At 37.1% G+C, this 16487-nt stretch overlaps 1 protein-coding gene across 16 annotated transcripts in view; it reads right to left on the bottom strand.

Moving 5' to 3' along the window:
* Nucleotides 1-16487, bottom strand: part of MYT1L (myelin transcription factor 1 like) — a 301704-nt gene that overhangs the window by 206778 nt on the left and 78439 nt on the right. For all 16 annotated transcript variants that reach the window (XM_054279201.1, XM_054279200.1, XM_054279204.1 and 13 more), the window contains exon 2: nt 14045-14159. The gene's annotated coding sequence lies outside the window, so the exon portion shown is untranslated. The remainder of the gene's footprint in view (nt 1-14044; nt 14160-16487) is intronic.

Genomic DNA, 16487 nt, shown 5'->3' with positions numbered 1-16487 from the left:
TGCTGAATATTCAAAAATATATATTTCTCAGGGGTGGCCTGTAAAATAAAAAGGTCTCTAAGTAATAACAACACCATGAAAATTAAGTGGCACATGATCTTAATCAAACTGGCAAGCATGGGTGTAGTCTTCCATATCCTGTATCAACACAAAGCTGCTTATTTGGGTTACAGAAGGCTAAGTTTCTGATGTTAACATCTCTTGCCTTTAACAACTCAAGAATCACACGACTCTAGCTGAACAAGGAACTTCTCACCAAACCATGCTAAATAAAGAATATTTGCTTTCCAAAGGTTTACCTAAGTACACAGAATCATTTAGGTTAAAAAAGAAGCCAAACCTTAGCCCAGTATTGCCAAGTCCACCACTAAACCACGTCCCTAAACCCCTCATCTACACATTTCCAGGGACGGTGACTCAACCACTTACCTTGGAAGCCAGCTAAGGGAAAGGAGAAAGGCAGGTAATGCATGAAAAATACTTTCAGTTGAACACAAGCCTTCTGACTGAGAATAATACTCTACTTGTATCAATATGTATTTCAATTTACTTTCCCCAATTCTATCTTGGTTTGTGCTCAATTACTTATTAATCATCACAGAAACAAAACAGATTATAATGTTGCACATCATTATGGAGTGTAAACTCAGTTATGATGGACCCCAAGCATCCTAAAGCTTCTTTCAGAACTGGAAATAGATTTCTGTCTTTTAATTTTCAAGAAACTAGAGGAAAGAGCTTTTGGATCTTTGATATCCTTGGCACTGATAAACAGAGCAGTCACTGACGAACTACTCACATAAGTAAGGTTGTCAAATCAGGCTCATCCTTATTAATTTTAAAAAATCTTTCCAGATTCAGACCAAAGGAGCAGAAAATTTGGCCTGTTTTTTATTAAAAATGTAAAAGTATGAACTCAAACATGTTTGTCAGGATAAAAAAGATTCTCTAAAGGAATATTTCTATTTAATATTGTGCCATGTGTGAAATTCTACGTTTAACACGCAGACTTGTATTAAGCTAGTTCGAGGACAGCATTTACTAGCTCCTAGAAAATTCATTACTTTCCTACATTGATCATATTCCTGGTCCACAGCTACATTTTAAGCCATGATTTGACAAGAAATACAGCCAGCATGACACTTTGTCCCATTTTCCTCTACCATATATGAAGTAGACTGATTTTGCCTGTCTCCAGCCTATTTTGTTTAGAGAAAACAGTCTTGGTTGCTATATTTCTGAGGACTCATTTTCTTGACTGCCAGCTCATAGCAGCTGGGATCTACAAAAGTTCAACTTTCTGGAGAAAGAAGGGATTAATGCTGCTTTTCCTTGATGCCCAGTGTGACCTAGCATGGATAGGTCCATAGACCTTAGCCCTACAAAATTGTTCTGAATTAGATCTACAAAATGCTGAGCTATTTATGATGCCCTGTTAGTGAATATTTAAGATCAGTGTGAATTGGGAATGCTCAAGGTGCTTAAAGCTGAGTGAGGTGGCAGTGGCTGTCAAGGCTGTTATTGATCTGGGCTTTACACATTTTTTGTTTTAACCCTTCATAGAAAAATCAGTAAATTTTGACAGCAAATAAATCTACATTATTATCCTTTGTGTGGTCAGGAATCTGGCCATGCTTTTTTATGCAGGTCTTGCAGCAAGAAAAGACTCAACTCTCTTCCACAGAGGTTCACTTCTGCAGTTTGAACAACTCCTTCCCAGAACACAGACAGGTCTTGTAGTAGAATTAACTTGGCAATAATTTTTAAACATCTCAGCATAGACAGCTACAGAATATGTCCCTAAATACACACACCTTGAGCAACAAAGCAGTGAGGACACAGTATTATCAACAAAGCTTGCATTTGCCTTGGGCTACCCCAACTCTGAAGACAAACAGGACATTGTATGATGAGTACAGGGATGGTCAGTGCCAAGCTGTTTCTCTCTGTTACAATGAAGCTCTTCCTAACTCCACAAATAATTCCTCAAGAGTTAAGACCATGCCATTCAGATCAAAGAACTACTTCACACAACTAAGAGACTCCTGCTGTGAAAACAGATGTATATTTTTTTCTTCCCCATAGATTAGTTATATATTTGCACTAAATTTGACTGTTAATTCATTCATCTTGGCATTGCTGCATGCACCCTCAATGCCTCACCCCCCCTTCACACAGCCCAGAAGACCCTTTACACTGACTTGGGGCAGACTGCTCAAAAAGAGATGCTACCATGCATAATGTGCAAATTTAAAGTATAAGGGAAAGACAGAGGGACTCCTGTTCAGAGGAACAGGAGCGATGCTGAAATATGAGTAGTAGTGAGGAGCTGTGAGAAAGGAAATACAAATCATGAAAAGTATGAACATTACTTTAAGGGAGGGGAAGATAATAAAACAATGAGGAGAACTGTGCAAACAAAGGCTTCGAAAAATTCACTCATCTTAGGTTTAAAACTTCCCAACCCATCAACAACAGCTCTCATATGAGACATACCATCAGTATTACACTGCTCATACAAGCCATAATGTTGCTGTTACATTGCAAGGGTCCCATATTGCTAGTTTCATACCTTGATGTTTCTTGCAGGCATCTCCTCCAGGCACTGACTCTTCCTTGACCACACAGCAGCCACATGACTCCAGTCCCTCAACCAACCAATCCACTCTTTTATAACACTCCTTACTGGCAACAGGTATGGCCTGCTAACATCAGGCCTGCTCCTAATCTTTAGTAATTGGCTCAGATTCAACTCTAGGAGGTAAGATTGCATCCTATACCACCTTATTTACTTATATCGTATCCCCCTACACCATAGTACGACAATAGGTTGAGTAAAATTAATTCTTTCCTTCTTTCTATGGTACCTTTGAAGCAACTATGTTAATATCTGTGAGACAGGGCTCTTCCCATTTTATTGATACGGAACTGTGTCACAGATAGACAAGAACTGACTGATGCGAGCAAGGCAGGGAACCAAGAACAAATCTTCCATAATTATTCTAACAAATCTAACCATCATTATTGTCTTGCCCCAAATCCAATATCCTTACCCTCATTTAAAATATTTCCCACTGCCTACACAATGAAGTTTAGGCCGTTTTGGCATCTATTGTCCGCCAATCTTTTATTGATAATGAGCTCTTCCAAGTTTCTTGCCAGATGTCGAGATGACAAAGCAAAGTGCAATGCCATAAAAGAGCCAGAAACTGAAAGAAGCAAAGGGCAGTATTGTGAAGCTTCCAAAATACTGGCCATTTTGAAAGCATGGAAATTAAATACAATAATTAAACAATGCCAAGTAAGTTTTTTCCAGTGTAACCTTGTTTCCATTTACATGGGATACCACGTTTCACAAGAAGATAATAGCTCAGTCCCTCTCGGAGCTGGTTAGAAATTCTAAATATATTTCAAAAGTTATGCAAAGCTTTACAACTTATGAAGGACAGAGACAAATAGACTGTTGTGTGATATTTTAAATCTAAGTTCAAATAATGAGTAGGCCTTCTTCAGCTATAGAGTCGTTCAGGAGTATGCAGCCTATGTTAAGCAAGATTACACTAGATAAACCAGGGACCCCTTCTACATTCAACTCTTACATGAGTGTGCAGTAAGTAAACTGAATAGTATCTGGCACTATACAATTCCCACAAATTAATATTGCAGCGTTTTTCTGCATAGACCTTGTACAAGTTATTACATTACATTAACATTCTGCTGAAGAGATTAACCTGCCCACTTGTTACTGGCATGTGTCAAGAGGGGCATCTGTAACTCAAATAACTGGTAGGTTTAATTTCAGTGCTGAATTCTGGGGTTGTACCCATGCAACATCCCAAAAGTCTGGTTTCACCTAGAAAAAACTATCTGGATTCAAGACTGATGATCAGATAAAGTATGACCAGCAACGGAGGAAAAAAAGCAGAAATTCATAAATAGAAGTAGACATGGTATGTATTCAGCAGGACTAGAAAAGTTTGCCTGGACTAGGATCAGGTCTTGAGTATCAGTCATGGGTGCATTGCTTCTGTCTTCTAAATGAAGTCCAAATTTTCAGCAAAGAAATTAGGCTTATGTAACATTGTCCTAGAATGACCAGAGGCTCTGCTCTCAAATTAACAATGATATTTACAAATATCAAAAGAGTTCTATCAGTTCCCTACTGCCCAAAGGTAAATGAAGCAGCAGACAGGAAAAATAAGGGAAGAGCCAACATTTCATAGCAGTATTTGGAACAGGAGTGCAAAGAAACAAATGATGGATGGTTGGAGGCACAGAAACTGAAAACACAGCTTGACAGTGGAGTTCTGGCTGGAGAGCCAGTGGGAATGAGAAAGATGTACATAAGCCCTGAGATCCAGCCCCAGAGGAATAAGGGATGGAGACAAACATCTAACTGTAGAAAGGCACTGAAGACAGGAGGTAAAGAACAAGTACTTATACTAGACTTATAGTAAAAAAAACCAAAAACAAACATGGGACAAGAAGCCAGTGGGGCAGTGAGAAATAGAACTGCTGTCCTTACGACACAGAACTGGGGTATATTCAGAGTTTTAACAGTGAACACAGGTAGGAAAGGTCATTGAGAACTGAGCAGAGAATCAATAATGACTGAAACCTCTTTTTGGGTCTTCTGGAAACCAAACTTCAGTTTCTCATGATTTCTGTGCTGTCAGAAAATATCTGTTCAGTCGGATGGTAGTGAAAATACATGTTTTGCATCTTACTCCTTCAGCAATAATTTTTGCAGAATATTAAACCATGCAATTTGTTTAACAGAAGAATGGTACAACCTTGTGTGGGGCATTTTAAGGTTCCAAGCATCTCACAATTCAGACAGGGGTTGAGACATTCTCAGAAGTTTCTATTTTAAAATGGTGTGTACTCATTATCTTTCCCTCTGTCTCTATTTCCATCTCTCTCACACAGACACATTTTCGAAAAACCTTTTTAATGTGACCAAATCCAGAAAAAAGATGCCAGAAGTTCCAGGTTGCCTATATAACCAAATTTTCCCTCATCTTGTGAATGAGCATGGAGAGTAATGGCATGACTCATATCTATTGCTACCAGAACACACCTGCCTCATACAGTGCACAAGATGGCCTTGCTGCAAGGATGAATCACAACTGTGTACTGTAGATGGTAAAGAACTTTGAAGAAATGCACTAAAAAATGAGTCCATATAACAACAACAACAAGAATAGTTAGAGTAATTGGATGTCAGTCTAGAAAGCAGGATTCTGTCTTTCTTTGACATAAAGTTTCCATTACAGTAATTCAAACCAGCTTTTTCACAAGTGGTCACTGCAGGTATATTCTTCATTTTCCATGTGATTCACTGAGAGGAGGCATTTGAATTTGCAGAAGAGATGAATGTTCAGAGACATACACAGCTGTAGACAAGAAGACCTAAGTTGGAAAAGTTTCATGTGACAGTAATGAGTCAAGGCTTTTTGACTTCAGCAGCTCAGGCTGCTCCTGTAGATTGGTGGCAGTTTTTGAACACAGTATTCTGGGCCATTGTTCCCCAGCCATAAAACTGGAATCAGACTGTCTGCCAATCTCAGAGGGCTGCAGTAATGCTAATTTAATGTCTGCTCATCACCTTGGCACTATCGCGATACTAGGAAAATCCCAAAATGCAAATTAATAATACTAACTATGTCTCCAGAGCAAGGCTTAAATATTCTATAGCAAACAAGGTGTGAGGCCACAGAACAATGTCATGAAAACAAAATATAGAACAGCTGCTCATTAAGTGACTATCACACATTCTGTGAACTGAAAGAGGAGAAGATTTTGTAAGAAAAAACAATATGTGATCATGTGATTAAAGAAGTCTTCACAATGCATATGCATGGGGGAGATTAAATTAACTTGCCTTAACAAAGTTAATCCTGGCACGTATTAGCTTTAGTGTTTGGGGTCTTCAATGTAGATTTCCACACACAATATATAAAATAACTGAAGATCCATTAAATAACTGAGACCTGAATAAAGAACAGATATTAATTGTCTCTATTATATTCATCTCCTTCAAAGCAGAATTTACTTTTGGAATGCAATGCTGGAATGAGTTATAACAACTGGAATATAGGAATGACTGTTTTATTACCAATTATTCTTATTTTCTACAGAAAGATTAGATTTTAGCCAAAAAGTTCCTTTAGCATCATAAATTGCAAAATAAGCTGGTTAGAGAGCATCTTCTATGTAATAAGCTACAGTAGCTCCTGCAGCCGACCATTGTTCCTTGAATTCAAGACAAAATGTATGAATTAGTCTCACAACCAAAGAGTACACTTAAACTCCATGAACTTCAAGTGATGTAGAGATAACACATGGCACTTTTTTATCAGTCCTGCTCAAGAACATAGAAGAGCAAGCCAAATCAAACCTTCACCCCCGTGTTTTCATATTGATGTGACTTTCTCTTTGTGAAAACCACAGGCTCTTTGTGTACATAAGGGTATATATATGTATCTGTATATCTATCTGATCAATTAAGTGGCTTTAATTTGAAATATTCTGTCCTTTAAGAATGACTGTGTCTCTTAAATCAGCATATTTATCCAGAGATCATATTTTGTAGTGTGAGTTCATTCTTTACTTTCTCTTGCACTCAAAGATATGACCCATCACATTTGTAATATATAGGTACTTAAGGTAGGACCTCAGCTTTAAAAGCTGCTTCCTGGTTTTGTTTCTGTGTGCACTGCCTGGGTACCAGGGCTAAGTTATGTGTCTTGCTGATGGAACAGGTAGACAGCATAGAAGATTTTGTTTCTCCAATCTCTTATATAAAAAACACAGAGCCAGCTCACTGGGTACTTCAGACCATCTAATATACCTTACCTCTTAAATTTTAGATTCCTTCACTCTGCATTCATAACAAATTTTAAGTTAAAGTGCTTGTTACCATCAAAATAGTTTTTCACCCTGAAAATTTTAGCACATGGGCACTTCACTACAAACTACAGCAATCATCATTCCTGTCATAATTGCCAAACTATAGCAATCACAATTCCTCTGCAGACCTCCTAGCTTCCTCAAGAGGGGAAGAAGAGGGGCAGGAACCAATCTCTTCTCTCTGGTTATGAGTGAGGGAATGGTTTGGAGCTGTACCAGGGGAGGTTCAGGTTGGATACCCACAAAAGGTTCTGGAACACTGGAACAGGCCCCCCCAGAGAAGTTGTCAGAGCACCAAGCCTGGCAGAGCTCAAGAATATGGACAAAGCTCTCAGGCACACGGTGTGGCTCTTGAGATGGCCCTGTGCAGTGCCAGGAATTGGACTTCAATGATCCCTGTGGGTCGCTATCAAACCAGGATACTCTGGTTCAATGATAATTATTCTTATCTTTTAGAAACTTCTAGATACCCTACACAATATATGATGAGCAGCAGATATGGAAAGGTTTACAGCACCAGAAGGATTTAAAACTTAAATACAATATTTAAAATGTATGTAAAATTTCTCAACTGCTTTTTTAGATCATTTTCACCCCTGACTCCATATCAGTATCAGTCATATATTTTATTTCATTGATCTTATTCTACATACCAAACACAGAGTACCAACTATTTCCATGTTTCTCACAATTTCACAGTGCATTTTGCAAGTTTGAATTCACTTAGCACATTGCTGGTATTGCTGTCTTTAAAGTTAAATGAAACTGTTTAACATGGACACTTGGACTTGATCTAAAGCAAATAGTTTTCAGGTTGATCAAACAAACATGTTTCACAGCTGTGAGTCTACTTTCATCTTTAACAGTAAGGTCATAGGAAGACTTGGCTTGGAAGGGACCTTAAAGATCATTTAATTCCAAAACCCCTCCCACAGGCAGGGTTCCCACCCACTAGACCAGGTTAATCAGAGCCTCATCCAACTTGGCCTTGAACATCTCCAGGCATCCACAGCTTCCCTGAGCAACCTAGTCAGTGATATAGGGATTTTACACAAAGTAATTTTACAACACTTGCACTTGAGGAAAAAATGGTTTTAGAATGTTTTAACTTACAAAGCGATTTTTATTTTTGTTTATGCATTTGAAATTACCATAAATGAAGATAGCTAAATGCTATGACTCTGAAAGATAGGGGAAATGGGGCAGATATTTAGTCAACATTTGCATGTGATTCAACTTAAGTTCATGGTTTTATCTGTGGAATACTTTGTAATTTTGCTCCCACTTTCTTTTCAAAACCATGCCATCTATTTAAGTAGCAAAACAGAGATTTTGGCCAAAGTGCCTCACTACCATAACACAGCTAATCTGTTGCAAGGCAAAAATTAGAACACTGGTCTTCTAACTTTAAGTTTCTTGCTTAATCTCAGACAGTTCCACACAGTTTATTTCTGAAGCCTGAGGGGTTTTTGCTTTTATTTACTGAAGTACATGTGAGATTATTTTTGGCATCTTTACACTGGGTCATGAAACAGCATGTTTTGGCACCTGCTAGCCTCACTAGCAATCTGCTTACTCCAGGCTGTCATCCTTGTGCTACTCCTGGGCGTGCATCTGACAAAAGTCTTGCAGGTTTGCTTGGATCTGGAGTTTTGCAAACAATGGGAGAAGAGCAGCATATGAAAAAGCTGCACTGGTGTTTAGGTGAGTCTTCATTTGTTGATTTTGTATTTTAAATATATTTTAAATAAATAATGTTGCTCATTCTTGTATGTCCCATTTTATTGTTATGATTGATACACCCAAATACAAACCAAAATGAAGATCCTTTCTGCAAAATTCATTTGTTAGCATTTGAAAATACTCATTGTTGAGACTTTCAGGCACATTTGTACCAACCACCTCATCTACTGGAGCATTTAGTGAAACTCTGGCACTAACAGCAATGATTGTTATGAAGGACTAATTTAAATTAGTCTAGTACTCTAACTAAAATGCATACCTTCCCTTTCTCCTTGAAGAGGTTTCTGATTGAGAAAAAAGTATCTGGTGCTGAAATGGTCCACAAGTGAACCAAAACCATGATGAAATCACATACATACAGATTATTAGCAGAGACTAGCAAAAAAAATTGTGCCTCTGTAGAACCAGTGAATCACTGATGATAAATATATACAAATTACCTAGTTACAAAATTCAGTCTACTCAATCATCACACCTTAAAATATTAAGTTAGGAGAAGCAGGGTGTGTAATTTTTTTTTAATGTATCACCACCTCATGGGTATGATTATGAACATGCATTCAGCACAGTGAAACCACAAGCTCTGAAGAAAAGGGTGCTTCCTGAAGAGTAGGATTTTTTCCTCTGACTCTGAACTCTGACTTAGTTCCTAGAGACATAAAGTTCATTTCACTTAACTTTAGATATTTGCAATATATGCATCAACATCCATGCTGATCCCTAGGTTTCCTTTATTCTCTTTAGTAAGGAATGTGCTATTGTACAGTCTGATTCATCTGACCTACTTAGATGTCTGCCTTCCTAGGAGATGACTCATGCCCTAAAAAGTGTCTATTTCTCTCCATTGACTATAAAGGTAGCCTAGCCAAAGATAATTTAGATAGAAAAGACATTACATTAGGACAGATAAATTTCACCCCAGAAGCTATGAAAGGAACAAAACAGGAGTGAACGCTATTTTCAGCAATATTTAACTTCTGTATGATTTTGAAATAGAAATCCATCCACAAGGTCATGTGAGGACAATACTACTGAGAGCTGCTGAGCAGCACAGACTGGTCTCTCCCAAACCACAGGGGAGCAACTCCCTCATGAAATGAACAAGAAATGATAGTACCTACTCCCTCTACACCTTTACAAAAATATTCACAAGAGTGGGAACTTTTAGAGTGCACTGCTTTCTTTAAATGTTGTTTGCAATAAAATTAATATGGAGTCAAAACCTATTTCTGCACAGAAAGGACTGCTGAATTTATAAGAATCTGCTCACAGCTTTGTCTTCCTGCCCACTTTTAAAAACAGTTTCTTTCTAGCTTTGATTGGCTATGAAACATGCACCTTCTCTTGGCTTTAGCTACTTGCCAGATAAGAATCTTTACCGTTTTTATCATATTCCTTTTCTTAACATTCCTCAGTGCACTGAAGGTGAATGAAGTGCTGTAAAAATGCACTTCTGCATCCCTTCTGTCTCAGTATGTGAAAGTCATTCTTTATATGTAGACTTGTTAATAAAAGCTTTATTTCTACTGTATAAGAAGCATAATTCTGACCTAACTAAACCATGACCCAAATTCTACTTGATCAATGAAGTCTTTTTCAGAACTTTACTTGGCTTTCAAATTAGCCCTCTGTCTTCCTTGGCTTGAGAATGAATACTTCAGTTAGAGCAATACACAGTCATTCATCTGCAGTGGAAGAAGGCAAAATCTGCCTAAGGGTGCTAAGATTTCTTTTGCCCACTGGAAGTCAATACCCAGTATTGATAAAAAAGAATCATTTAAGATCACGTAACAAAGCTAAGTTAGTTTCAGTAACTAAAAACTAATCAAAACAATGCTACATGATAACCCTTCCACAGAAAATGTTAAAGTAGGAGAAAAGAAGGGATTCAACATTAAGAAGATGTAATGATCTAGCAAAATGATTTTTTATCTCTTCTAATCAAATTACTCCAAAAGTTTCTAAATGTTTGCTACAAAAACAGTCAGCTCTATCATAATCAGATTTCTCTTAAAAACATTTTAACTTATATGGTGTGTTCCCCTTAGTCTGGGATTGAGATATATACACATAGCTGCTAGTGCAGTGAAGAGATACCATGATCTTTCATAGTGGGTTTAATATGATTTTATAACCCAACCAATTTTCAAGATGATTTAGGGATTAGATGTTCTGTCAGGCTGAGCTATGTATCCCACAAAGCACAAGAATATTTTTTTTCTTATTCTTGCTGGTGATATGCACCTGCCCTGGCATTTTTACCTTTAATGTCACATGCTCTCTTTGGCACGCTAACATCAGCAGCAGCCCATGACCAATCACTGGGCTGGGCCATGCAATAAAACAGCCATGCCTGCTCACAGGAGCAGAGATGCTACCTAGAAACTGCAATTCAAACATCCTGCTGCCTCATTTTTAAAACCATTTAGGTCTGGAAAGACACAAAGAAAAAGAAGCATAATTTTATGTCATGATTCCTACTACTTACATTTATAGTGACAATTTATAAACTGCAAATTTTAGCAACATATGACACTTTGATTGATGAACTTAGCTTTTTCAGAAGGTTGTACTAGGAAGACTTAGACTGCCAAGAACTAACATGAACTCGTCACCATGACAGTGTCTTTGTAATTCTCTACCTGAACTAACATCAGGCATTACTTTGTGCATCCCTGCCATTCCATCAACACCCTCACACAAGGCAAGCACGACAGAGAAGTATACGGAATTCACTTCAGCTGATGAGGGGAGTGAGGATTTCTGACTACTCAGTTATTTAAGGTGGGTAACTAAGATGCCGTAAACAAGAAGAACACATGATTCTGCTTCAAAAGCAGAGAAGTATGGTCACCAACTCCAATCCTTAGGTTGTGCTGAATTTTGGTCAATACTTAGCTAAATGTTTTATAGAAAATTTGTGGCACAGGCAAAACCTGAACGCATCTTTCCCAACTCTAAGCTAATTCTCTAATTAATGGGCCAGACTTTTCTTATTCCCTACGGCACCATAGAACAAGTAGAAATAATATATAGCTGCCTAAGAAAAATGTTGCATACCAGAGATTCCTACATTGCCTAATTAGGGTTGCTTTATTATGCCTTTTCTCTGCCATGGCAGGGCAAACAATATGGAAGCAAGTATAAAATCCCTAATCTGTGATACTGTCCTCTATGGATCTGCATACTGTAAAAAACCAGAATATCCTTTCAAGATATAAAATAACTATAATAAAAATGCTTAAGATGGTGCACCTTTCATTGGGTCCATAATTTATTACAAGATGTAGCTTAACAGAAGGCTCAGAATGATGTTTCTATCTGTTAGCAGTTGAAGCGAGCAATCCTCATGAAGACCATTCACAAAGAAAAGACAGTTTGCATGGTCTTTTCCAGCATTAGTTTCTAAATTTCAAACTGATTTAATGATACTATCTATACTATCTATAGTATACACAATACTATCTATAGTATGCACAACGGTTGTATGTCAGCCATGTCAGGTCTCTGGAATATCAAGATTAACAAAATGTGTGCATCTGATAATCTCTGCAGATTAAAAAAAAATCAAGCTTTAGATACATTTTATCTAAAAGAAAATGGGAAAAATCACATCAGCAAGTTTTAAGGTAAGCTCTTGCAGCATTGCAAGAATTAATATGAAAAATTCTGTTTGCAAAATACCAAACGTAAGAAGGTAAATATTTCAGTTAAAGCTCTGGTGCTGCTGGTATCTTCTTACGAGTTTTCTCTCTCTCTTTGTGTTGGGGCAGGACTGATTTATTTTTTCACCCCTAAGTCCACGTTCCTTAATTGCCTTGTTCTGTAGAAGACTCTACAACAGAAAGATCCTTTCATGAATCCATTTAAATTCCTCATGTACATTCTCTCACATCTCAAACTTCAAAACTATTTTCTTTACCAGTCCACCAGAAAGCACTACACAGATTCCTCATGATCCCAAACTACAGCACAAGAATTTCCATGAGCTCAACCTGAGCTGAGAATCCAGTTAGTCATGCCCTGCATATTCTCATCCAACCTCTACCTATTCTTTTACTGCTTTCTTCTTACACTTCCATTTCAAATTACTACTCCTTTCCACTGTGACATACTCTGTGTCTCATCAACCCCTTAAAGTACACTAGCAAAACATAAGTCACAGGTAAATGTTCTTCTATATCTAATCAAAATTTTTCCTGTAATAAAATAATTACTATCTCATACAATTAACTGATTCATCCTTCATCTTATTTTAGTAGAGGATTTCTGAGTTTAACTACATTTATAACCGCTGTCCATCATCATCAAAGGAACCAAGTCAGTGGACCAATATAGTGTACATATGTCTCTATCTTATAAATAATTCAGCTTTCAGCTGAACTTCTCAAGTTTGCTTTGAAGAGTGGGGCCTATGATTACTAGCAGAGTATACTCTGCTAGTAAAGTAAAAGTATTCTGGTGTTCTTTTGAGAAAACATAGGGGATATGCAGGAAAATCATAACACAGTTGTGTCCTGTGATATTAGCTCATAAAGGCCTGTGACAAATGGCCCTCCAACTGCTGCTCAGCACAGAATCTGAAACCAGACTTCTGAATTTCTGGACAATGTATAGATTTTCCAAATAAAAATTCAGCAGAAGAAAAATGATTCAAGAAAGAACCCCTGTGATGAATACCAAAGAAATATAATCTATTTTCCCTATACTCCACATATATGGAATGCAAATATATCCAGCATTTTAAACAAGTTTGTAAGCAATGCTTAAGAAAAATGCATTCCTCAAAACTAAAATGGATTTTATCATTACTAGCCTCTGAATTCACTTCATCCACATTTTGTACACTTACACATTCAATTTTTATGATCATTTTTCATGCCAGCATATGAGAACTACTGTGACTGCCTGGAGATAGTAGGATGACCATAGGGCAAGTCACATTTTACGAATAAATATAAACACAGTGAAAGAAATAGCAAGTTTTCCAACCTATCCACCTGCACATCTAACTCAACTGTTACTGTTTAATGAAATAAAATTTCCTATTTATTTAAAATTAATTAGTACTACCTTTTTGATTTCACAGTAAAAAGAATTCTAGTGCATTCAGGTCCAAAAGGATTCAGGCAATCATTCCTGTTCTTTGTAACTTCAGCAGCAAGAATAATATATGCATCATCTAATTTAACTGCAAATGACTCTTTTAGCATGAATTGTCTGTTTAAAGATAATGCACAGCAGAATTCTTAACTGCATCCCAGAAGTCATGCAGCACCAGGCAGATAAGATCACAGTGGTTACCAGGGGTGGCAAATGGGAAAAGCACTACAGGAAATGAACTCTTGTCAATAATCTCAAGAGAGTGCTATATTTAGGTCAATTGTACCTGAAATCGTTTGGTGGGGTAATTGCTCTTTGGTACAGACTCTGCTCTCTGAGCCTGTCAGAGTGCTTGTAGGTCCTCTGGATTGAATTCACCAATTTTCTTCCAGACTCATTTTCTAAAAATAAAAACAAACAAACAAACAAAAAATTTAATGAAGGACAGCAAGCTTACCAGAACATAGAAAATCACTCACATGTTATTTCAGATTTCAAAAATATGCTTTCAATGAATGCATTTAATATAAAAATATGTTTCAATATCCAACTGATTGCCTCAATCTTCTAGAACAGAAATTGATTCAATTATTCAGATTTTTTTGTTTGGCCCTCCAAAGACTTCCCAGATCTACTGAATACCTACAGCAATTTGGAGCACTTTTTTGATCAGTTAACAGTCAATGCAAAATCAGAACTGTTCTTAAAGCTTATGGTGCATCCCAGTACAACATTATTCTAGCTTTAATTCAGGTTGAATCCTCATCTGAAAATATGGCTTATTGTTTCATAATTTAAGATGGTTCATTCATGTGTACTGAGGAATGTGGTAAATTCAGTTTTAGGAATCCAATCTAATGAGACATATATTGACCTTTTTCATCAGTTAGCTGGATTAATACAGATACCAAAAAACAGCACCTAGTCATTCTGTCTTACGATTTCTTAGAAAAATATTTTGCTTTGATAGCACAGTCTCTAGCAGAATTATTCCTTCTTTACATTAAAGAGTAAGTATTAACTAGAGGAATTTTAAAGTAAGGAAAAGCCTCCTTTATCAGCTATTCAGCATGCATTTACCTTCTACAGACAGATACAGCATCCTATCTGTATTCACTACTTAGTGCTTTTGATTAGTGTCTACTGTGATTAAAGAAAATGTCGAGATCCAACTATACTGCTGAAGAATGTACATGTACTTTTTATTTTAAAAATATTACAAAGGGAATAAGATACACTACTGAAAGCTACAGTAGGTGCAGCAGTTAGTTTAGCTATTGTTTCTTGGGAAGAACTTCAAATTCAAAGATACTCATTAAACAGAGTAGATGGCAATAACAGACGAAGTGTTAATGGGGCAGCGGTGGAGTGTGTCAGGAAAATGAAGAGACCCTGAGGGGCTCACCATGCTGTTTATGCTCAGCTAAATTCAGCAGCATTACCATAAATCCTCTAAAAGATACTGTACTCAACTCCTTATTTGCTGCTTTTCAGGCAAGGTAAAATTCTATGAGTTTAGAAGATAGTACTACTCCTTTCTATTAAACAAACTTCGCATATAAATGCACTAAATATTTACATGCAATTACTATTAATTTTTTTTTACAGTTTTATAAAAAACAAAGAGAGGGTCTTTTAATCTTCAAAATAATGTGGGAATCTATAAGAAAATTTCTGAAATCATACCCAAGAATAGAGCCTTTAAACCAAACAATCATTTCTCTCATAAAATTCTTTTATAATTTAAAGACCGAGTTTCAATATTAATTTCTCAAATGCATAATTCAACTAGATAAAATAAAATTATGCATCAACCAAATAACTTTTCTTGAGAGTTCAAAATTCTTGATTTCTAGTTAGTTGTTGTTGGTTTTTTTTTATTTAAGTGGCATTCTGAGGGAGTAAATTAATCTTAGGAAATATACATAAACCATTCATTCAAAAAATGTACTGACTGAAAAGAAGTATGTTATAAACACTTCTGCATGCATCCTCATGGTGAGCCTTTGATCTTAGAACAAAACTTTACCTACGTAAGCATCGGTGGATTTATTGTTAAGGAGAAAACAGCTGAAACACATTGTGTACCTTCAACTATAAACACACATTCATGTAAGAAATCATTATCTACAGAAGAAAGGTCACAGCAAAACCATGAGAGGCTCCATGGAGTCCCCAGCAGCGCCACAGACAGCAGCGGCCGGTGGCTGCAGCCGCCACACGCACAGCGCGCTCTCGCCGTGCCCCAACACCCTGCTCAGCTTGGGACGTGTCCAAAGACCAAAATGAGGGGTGAGGGTTTTTCCCAGTCTTCTCCCAACACCGACATTTTGACGTCTACCTACAACTTTTAATTATTGGAAACAATGAGAACAGATCTGAAAACTGGTTGTTGAAGGTCAAGGCCTTGGGATCTGACAAACTGTGCTCTGCACACTCCACTTCAAAGCCAAAGATCTGATATCCAAGAGCAGTCATGTGTTTTTGGGGATTACCGTTTTGCAAACATATAAATCTCCACATAGAGAATACCATTCAGAGCCTGCCTCAACACAAAATGCTTGGCAAATGCAAAGATAGCCATAGGTGACTTGCCTGCCACTGAGAATACTGAAAAATAAAGCCTCCACAGTTATCTATTCCTATTCTACTAATGATAATAATACTTTGTTCCAGGAACCCAAAAAACCATTCAGTTACCCTTGCAAAACAAGAAATAGGGTACTTGT

Source organism: Melozone crissalis, unplaced genomic scaffold, assembly GCF_028551555.1.
Source record: "Melozone crissalis strain CALT ecotype California unplaced genomic scaffold, PUWL_Pcris_2 ptg000027l_1, whole genome shotgun sequence".
In the NCBI taxonomy this organism is placed as follows: Eukaryota; Metazoa; Chordata; class Aves; order Passeriformes; family Passerellidae; genus Melozone; species Melozone crissalis.
This window is presented reverse-complemented; position numbering and strand designations above follow the sequence as displayed.